This window comes from Geospiza fortis, unplaced genomic scaffold (genome assembly GCF_000277835.1).
Source record: "Geospiza fortis unplaced genomic scaffold, GeoFor_1.0 scaffold66, whole genome shotgun sequence".
Classification (NCBI taxonomy): domain Eukaryota; kingdom Metazoa; phylum Chordata; class Aves; order Passeriformes; family Thraupidae; genus Geospiza; species Geospiza fortis.
In genome coordinates this window covers 8,729,116-8,736,188 of record NW_005054312.1, presented here as the reverse complement: position 1 = coordinate 8,736,188, position 7,073 = coordinate 8,729,116, and positions in this window count along the sequence as shown.

The following is a 7,073-nucleotide window of genomic DNA, read 5'->3' as shown; positions in this document are numbered from 1 at the left end:
GGTTTCACAGCCCTGCTGAGCTGGATGAAAGCAGCTGCTTGTGAATTCAGTGCAGGTGAGAGATTCAGCTTTATCTTGGGCTCCTGGATGACAGCAGAAGATATAACCAAAACTCCCCACTGAAAATAGCAACAGGAAACCTACAAACACTAAGACCATCCCATGGACCAGCAATTCACTGCAAAACTGAACGAACCACAGGCCCATTGAACAAAGCCTCACAGGATGACAATATGTTTTTTAAATCAAAATACTCCATCTTGCCTGACTGAAAAGAAGAATAAAGATTATATAGTTTAGGTCCTTTATTAAAAAAAAAGGGCCTTCGCACAGCTCTGTCAAGAAATGGAGAAGTTGAAGACCCCACAACCATTATTCCATGGAAAAGATAAGACCTGATTTAGTGCATATTAATGCAATCACATTAATTGCTGTGCATCAGCACAGACTGGCAGTAAAACTGACAGATACTGGGAGATGTTGCATGATCCAAATTCATAATGGCAATTAAATCAGAGCTTTTAACACATAATGCTACAAAGCATTAAGGCAGACAGACCCCTGGCAAACTTCTATAAGCAAGTAATGAAAATATATAATTAACAGACACTTAAAGCTAGGTGTCATATCTCAAGATGAAAAAGAAAAGGATTCTTTTATAAGAGTGGTAAAGAAGTTTCAATCAGGTGCTCTTCTCCCACTCTCCCTTACATATTTTGCATATTAAGAGATTTTTTGGAAAAAAACACTATGTTTTATTCATGTGCTCCTAATCTGTACTTTGCACACTTCCTCTTTAAGCCACACAGCACAGCTTTGCACCAGAGAGCCTTAAAAACGTAGGTTCTACTAAACTAGACCAAACTACAAATGGAGTCTTCAGTGCTCAGCGAAAAAAACCCAAGAAACTCAACAGAAAGAAGACTGAGCTTCAACACAACTAAGTTCCTATAAAGACTTCGCCTAACTTCAGTAAGAATCTTGCCTAAAGACAGGTTTACATTTTCAGCTAAATTTGTGGCTGTTAACATGAGTGTCTAAAAGACTGTTTAAAAACAATTTCTGCTGGCTGAAAATACACAGACTCATCAAAAGCCAGTCACTCCATGATGCAATTGAAAAAAATACAAAGAAACACCCGGAATTTCTCAAGTTTCAGCAGCGCGTATATATGAATTATTCAAGCTGAAACTCAATTATATAATATCCTCCCAAAAGCTCAGTTAGCTACAGCAATGCAAAACTTGTGGTGACGTGACAGGCAGGCCACAAAAAGGGAAGGACTGGCAGCACCAGTCCCCCAGCAGGGCAGTGGCAGGCACGTGTTCCACCCGTGTACTTGGATGCTGTGCAGAACCTGGGCTGCTCCTCCACGGACACCTTGTGGGAACAGAGCGGGCTCCTGTTGACCTGAACCCACACCCAGCCAGCCACAGCACTCCTGAGCCACTGAGGATGATGGAGGGCAACCACAGCCACAGCAAGTAAAAAAAAACATGGATAAGCCTCTACTTCACTATGGCCATTACCTTGGTTTCCCTGGTCTCCAGTCTTCCTTAAAGCAAAGCAATAAGCACAGGGCAGGAAAGACCGTTGTTTCAAAAAGTGTCACACGAAAGCCACAGTTTTGACCAACACACACCTAGCTACATTTCCAGCATGCATTTCTTCACTGTAGTGGAATAAAACCACTACCCGTGGTATTTTTGCCTTGCTACCCCATGGAAAGCTATCCTTTAGGCACAGAGGTGAACAAATCAGCACTTGTGACTTGATTATCTGCAGTGCAGGTGAGAGATTCAGCTTTATCTTGGGCTCCTGGATGACAGCAGAAGATATAACCAAAACTCCCCACTGAAAATAGCAACAGGAAACCTACAAACACTAAGACCATCCCATGGACCAGCAATTCACTGCAAAACTGAACGAACCACAGGCCCATTGAACAAAGCCTCACAGGATGACAATATGTTTTTTAAATCAAAATACTCCATCTTGCCTGACTGAAAAGAAGAATAAAGATTATATAGTTTAGGTCCTTTATTAAAAAAAAAGGGCCTTCGCACAGCTCTGTCAAGAAATGGAGAAGTTGAAGACCCCACAACCATTATTCCATGGAAAAGATAAGACCTGATTTAGTGCATATTAATGCAATCACATTAATTGCTGTGCATCAGCACAGACTGGCAGTAAAACTGACAGATACTGGGAGATGTTGCATGATCCAAATTCATAATGGCAATTAAATCAGAGCTTTTAACACATAATGCTACAAAGCATTAAGGCAGACAGACCCCTGGCAAACTTCTATAAGCAAGTAATGAAAATATATAATTAACAGACACTTAAAGCTAGGTGTCATATCTCAAGATGAAAAAGAAAAGGATTCTTTTATAAGAGTGGTAAAGAAGTTTCAATCAGGTGCTCTTCTCCCACTCTCCCTTACATATTTTGCATATTAAGAGATTTTTTGGAAAAAAACACTATGTTTTATTCATGTGCTCCTAATCTGTACTTTGCACACTTCCTCTTTAAGCCACACAGCACAGCTTTGCACCAGAGAGCCTTAAAAACGTAGGTTCTACTAAACTAGACCAAACTACAAATGGAGTCTTCAGTGCTCAGCGAAAAAAACCCAAGAAACTCAACAGAAAGAAGACTGAGCTTCAACACAACTAAGTTCCTATAAAGACTTCGCCTAACTTCAGTAAGAATCTTGCCTAAAGACAGGTTTACATTTTCAGCTAAATTTGTGGCTGTTAACATGAGTGTCTAAAAGACTGTTTAAAAACAATTTCTGCTGGCTGAAAATACACAGACTCATCAAAAGCCAGTCACTCCATGATGCAATTGAAAAAAATACAAAGAAACACCCGGAATTTCTCAAGTTTCAGCAGCGCGTATATATGAATTATTCAAGCTGAAACTCAATTATATAATATCCTCCCAAAAGCTCAGTTAGCTACAGCAATGCAAAACTTGTGGTGACGTGACAGGCAGGCCACAAAAAGGGAAGGACTGGCAGCACCAGTCCCCCAGCAGGGCAGTGGCAGGCACGTGTTCCACCCGTGTACTTGGATGCTGTGCAGAACCTGGGCTGCTCCTCCACGGACACCTTGTGGGAACAGAGCGGGCTCCTGTTGAGCTGGCGCTGCCACACCCAGCCAGCCACAGCACTCCTGAGCCACTGAGGATGATGGAGGGCAACCACAGCCACAGCAAGTAAAAAAAAACATGGATAAGCCTCTACTTCACTATGGCCATTACCTTGGTTTCCCTGGTCTCCAGTCTTCCTTAAAGCAAAGCAATAAGCACAGGGCAGGAAAGACCGTTGTTTCAAAAAGTGATTCCTACAAGCCACAGTTTTGACCAACACACACCTAGCTACATTTCCAGCATGCATTTCTTCACTGTAGTGGAATAAAACCACTACCCGTGGTATTTTTGCCTTGCTACCCCATGGAAAGCTATCCTTTAGGCACAGAGGTGAACAAATCAGCACTTGTGACTTGATTATCTGAACTGACATATTTATGCCGCAAATGCAAGCTTGTACTTTGCTCAGAGGCAAAACTCTGAGTTAAAGAAAATCTGGTATTGCAGCAAACAATCAAGTCTTCAAATCCCATCAGTAAAAAAAGTCTGTTTTGTGGCTAGCTGGGAACTGACAAGGAGAAACCAAGTGATGAAGAGATGAAGTGAATTTAAGATTTCTAAGCACATCACAAATATTACTTTACAAACAACCTTTTCCAAACTGAGCAGCTGCTCTGAAGAAAAAAAGAAGGAAACTACACAAAGAAGGTTGACTATACACCTATATACAAGAGGCTCCTTCTATTTTTTAAGAACAATAAGCAGCATTTCCCAGTTGCTGGGTTTTTTTACGGGAGACAATTCAAACAAATTCCCACTGTGAAACACAAACACATTCATGATATACTTCAGAGAGTTCACCCTCCTGTACAAAAGCCCTGTTTTCTCCAGCATTTACCACATCAGAATTTTTCTAACCCCCCTGAGCCAGACCTAGCAAATACAAAATAGAAGGAAAGCATTTTTATATTATGTTAACCAAGAAGTTTGGTTAAGGACAGGATAGTAGTCATTCCTCCAAGGCAAACAACTCTGCACTTCTGTAACACAAAAGGCTAGACTGCTAAAAAGCAGCCAGTTATCCCTGAAGACCATTTGACTTAGGCAACTACCCCTGCTTTTAGTTTTGGGGCTGTGAAGGATGTGCCCTTGTGGCACCCAACCCCTTGCTGCTAGGTCACTTGGAAACTCCCACGGTGTACAGTACTCCCCATACAGCACTTCAGGTGATAGCAGCTCTCACATGCACCAATCCTCCCTTCTGCATCCCACTTTGTAAGTCTGTTCAGAGGAATTTAGGATGGAACACAGATCCAGGGTAATCTGGCCAGAGATCCCTCGTACTCAATACCACTGATGCTTTCAGTAATCCCCACTTCAGTTCCTTGGGCAGGTGCCTCACCCACTCGCACAGTGTATCTATCCAGTGTCCACTACAGCTTGCACACAAGGCTGGCTGAAGGCAGTCACCGTCCTCCTCCTTAACATCCCCTGTTTTCAAATTCTCATTTAGGGTACCCTACACAAACATTAAACCACAGAAGCAACGAGTGCATGGCAGGTGTTTGATCACTTTACTCGCACCAGTGCTCTCCCCTGCCTTATGTTTCCTTCCCCAAGGCTCAGCTCAGTACGGCCCAGCCAGCTTTGCTCACAGTGCTGCGTCCCTATGGCAGCACAGGCTCTGCTGCAGGACTTGCTGCAAGCCCAGGCTTTGCTACTAAGACACATTACACTTTTACACAGAGATGCCTTAAGTCATTTTAGTAGTACAGTCAAAGAGCAATTACAAACACCTTCTTCAAGCCCTATTAGCAACAGGGCTTTCTGTTGGCTTCAACAACAGAGAAGATTAAGTGCTTCCTCCAGAACAAGTGTTTATCAAACAAGCACTTCAGGAAACATTTAGCTTTTTGAACTGAAGTCGTTATGCATTACCACAGATCAGTATTTTAATGTTGTTGGAGTATGTTCCAGCGAGAAGGCAAGCACAGGTCCCCAGCCATCAGGAGGAGGCACAGCCTGCAAAGGACCCTGGAGCTCCACCTCCCTGGACACAAAGCCCACCGAGCTCTGCAACAGCGACTGCCTCGCCCAGCCACAGGCACTTTCCCTCCTAGCACCAGCCCATCTCTTCCTCCACCAACTGTTAGGTAGCTTCTACATTTTTTAGAAATAGAAGAGCTACTACAGATGGCATTTACTTTCACCTCCTTGGGTAACACTCAGGATTATTCACAGGTGAAGAAAAGTTTCTCACAGAATTTACTCACAGGGTAGTTTTGAATGCTGATCTAATTACATGGGCCACTACTGAGCCATCATGCTCTAAAGAACACATAACTCTATTTAAGCCTACTAAATTTTCAAACATATGGGCTTTCAGTTCTCATTGGCACATCTGCTTTATTGGTTTGTTGGGAGGAGGGGTTTTGGTTGTGTTTTTTCTTGGTCTTGTTTTTTTTCCCCCCAATCAACTAAATACTTCAGTTCTCTCCGGAAAAGCAATGTCACACATCAGAAATCATTTAACTTTGTTTACAATTTCATATGCTACAGTCAGTGAAAAGAAAGTAAGAGCTGTCAAAATCATTGTTGCACCCAGCTGGAAAAAAAATCTGGTTATGGTGTGACTACTATCTGCCATCACCACATTCCAAAGGTAAATTAAGACAACTTGGCAAGGAAATAATTCAGATTAACAAGACACTCCTACAGCCCAGAGTTGTGCACTGCCAATCCAGCATGCATAGGGAGCTTCAAAAAAGTTCCCTAAATCTAAATTTAGATCCCTGTTTAAATTACAAAAAAAAAACCCACAAAAACTCTAAAATACCACGAATCAGAACTGCCTATGCAATAATTTAAGTGGAAGCACCAAAGAACCTAATAGGTAAGTCACAGAAAATTAATCCTGAGGTAGGTAAGGAAGTGCTTATCTGCCACCCATCCTAGCCCTGCCCTAAATTTAGCCACCCTGAATTCCAGGATGAAAACTGCCCACCAAAGCTTCCCCAGGAGCTGACACTGCACTCTTCAGGGAGTTTGTAATGCAAACAAAGCAACACACAGGTTTTGCACAAGCATTTTGAAGGTACAGCATCTTACCCAGAGGAGCAGCTAAGCATTTTGCACCTCTGTATTCAAAGCAGCAGCCAAGCTGTATGGAATTCCCAGCCTCCAATTCCTTGCAGCTACTGGCTCTGTTTCCAGCTGTGAACTAACTACTCCCCAACTCTGCTCATCCTCCTCTTTCTTAACAGGCTTCTTTTCTTAGGAAGAGTCACCCTTACTCTTCGGAAAGGCGAATTCCCTTTCAGCATCAGTCTTTCACACCAGTCCCATCTTTAGCTACAGCTTCCCCTGCTGTTTATGGGAATGACTGTGGGAAAATAAAAAACCACAACAAAAACCAACAAACCCAAACAAACAAGAAAACCCAAACAAAAAGCTCACACACTTTCATATTCTGTGCACAGCCCTACGGGGAAAGGAAATAACACAACAGACACCCCTGAAACACACCAGCAACACACTACGTGGCAACAACCTGCAGGAAAACCAGTGAATGAAACTACAAAAATCCCACCCACCCCACTGTCACCAAACGTGGGGCAGCCAAGGGAAAGCACCGGTGACACAGCTTAGGCACAGCTCCCTCAAGGCAAAGTTAAGACTAAACGTGGCCTTGCGATAAGCTAATACACGATTAAAAAAAAAAAAAAAAAAAAAGCTTGCACACAGCTCCTGATTTGTACTTGCTGAAACAGCGGATAACTCCTCCAACAGCCGTGTGTGCACACCAGCAGTGGGAACGGGTGGGAAGAGGGAGAAGGGACGGGGGAAAGGGAGAGGCGCGAACACAACACGCCGGAAGCACTGGGGGTTTTGTTTAGTCCCCTTGCCGTATTCATACACGCACTGGGTACATTTATTCGGGTCTTTGCCGCAGCAAAGGCAGCTGGATGGCTCCCGAG